Consider the following 2,058-nt stretch of genomic DNA (forward strand, 5'->3'; position numbering starts at 1 on the left):
AAAAAACTTCGCGCAAGAAAGTGTTCCAGCCCCCGGGTTTGGGGGGGTGGGGGGGGGGGGGGGGGCATCATTAGCTTTGTTCTACTTTTTTTTTCTCCTGTGTCCTGCAACATGAACAACTCGTTGCCGTTTTAGTCTGTCTCTTGAGCGATCACCATACCGATAAGTACAGCAGCTAGCCTAACAGAGGGATGGCTAACGATATTGTTATACATAGAATAGATGGTTAGAAAGCTAGCTGGCTTGCTAACCAGGAAAGTCGATAGAGAGCTAGCCGTAGATGGAGTTAGATAGATAAGTAGATGGCTAGCTTGTCGTTAGTTTGATAATTCAACAGACAGAGGAGAAGTTAGCTTTGCAGACGGATGCTAATATCATAGTTGAATAGATAGAGATAGCCAACTGGCTAGTGAGTTAGCTAGCTAGCTAGATAATTCAATTATTAATAACTAATAAATAATGATGATGTTTTTCCGACCGTGCCTGTACTGGAGATGGTTTTGTCTTTTAGCCACAGCTTCAGGCTGGAGTTTTGGGGGAGAACGAACGACTCGAGGATCACTAAAAGAAATGGTGACTTTTGTGAAGTACTAGGTTGTATATCGACCTCTAGGTGTCAGGTTTACAGCAGAAGTGTTACCTACTTGTGTCTGATAGAAGTGTATGTGTGTGGGGAGGGGGGGGGGGGGGGGGGGGGTGAGGTGGTTGAGGGGAGGGTCTCATTGTGCTGCTCTCTGTAGAAGTGTAATTACCGCTGTGGTTAAGATGAAGCGTTCAATCTGCATAGTATTTGTCCCATAAAGTTTCAAATCCCTCCCCGTTGGTCAGTCAGGGGGTTTTATTGTGACTGCTGAATCTTATGGCCGCTCTTTTTATGGCCAGCGCTCTGCCAATGCTGAGGCAGGTTGGCCAAAGACGAGGAGCTCAGCAGCAGCCTGTCAGCACGGCGGTGACGAACCTGTGACTGAACACGTCGTAAAAAAACAACAGGAAATGAGACGTTTTTGATGTAAAACGTAACATTTGAGATTCAGATACTGCGTTTAGCCTCATCGTTAGCCTCGTCGTTAGCCTCGTCGTTAGCATTATCATAGCGTTATCCACCCAAGTGAGTTGTTCTCTCATTGAAAAACAACAGTGAACCTTGACCTTCTTACTGGGCCGGGCTCCTGAGTACTGGTACCTAAAATATATCTGTCCCTTTTAATGCAGTACTTCTCAAATAGTGGGGCGGGGCCCCGCTGGGAGGGCGCAGTGAGGTGCTGGTGGGGGGTGCAGGAGGGGCTTCCAATGGAAAATGACATGCTGAACATAAGTGTTACCACTGCTGTAATGCTTGTATGCTAACAAGCCTCCAGTCACTAGGTGGCAGCACCTCATACAGTGGTTTGTACAGATAAAAATATACATGTTTTCAGGTTCTTAATAGTATTTTAATTTGCAGGGTTGTTGGTCTGGGGGGGGGGCAATTGAGAACCACTGCTTTAATGTGAGTGCAGATCCAGAGTGCAGGTTGTGGGTCTGAAACCCGCGGGAGCAGAGCTGAATGGGAGAGAGAGCTATCTTTTCATTTAAAGAAACTTTTTATAATCGGCTTCAAAGGAATCACAAAAAAAAAAAAAAAATCCGTAAAAAGTATTAGACTCGGTGAATACACAGTCATACAATAGATAATTATGTTAAAAAAAAAACAGCCGAAAACTGCAAGCCCTGCAGTGGAGACGGCTGCCATTGTGTAGTAAATAAATAACTATGGAGAACACGCGTGTGTGTGTGTGAGTGTGTGTGTGTGTGTGTGTGTGTGTGAGCCGGTGCTGTCCACGACGATTTGTGTGATGTAATTAGATGTAAAATGCTTTTTAGCTGGCTCTTTAATTGACTTTTGGCGAGGCTGATTTAAGGCCGTCAGGTTCTCCCTGGTGGCGCAGCGTCGACCTCAGTCAAGGCCGGCGGATTATTTGCAAACACCTAAATCCAGTTTGTTGAGCCAGACTCAGTTCGATCAGCTCCTCGGCTCTCTCTTGTGTACAGGGATTCCTTTAACCCCCCCCCTCCGTC

This window comes from Cynoglossus semilaevis, chromosome 15 (genome assembly GCF_000523025.1).
Source record: "Cynoglossus semilaevis isolate Cse_v1.0 chromosome 15, Cse_v1.0, whole genome shotgun sequence".
Lineage (NCBI taxonomy): Eukaryota > Metazoa > Chordata > Actinopteri > Pleuronectiformes > Cynoglossidae > Cynoglossus > Cynoglossus semilaevis.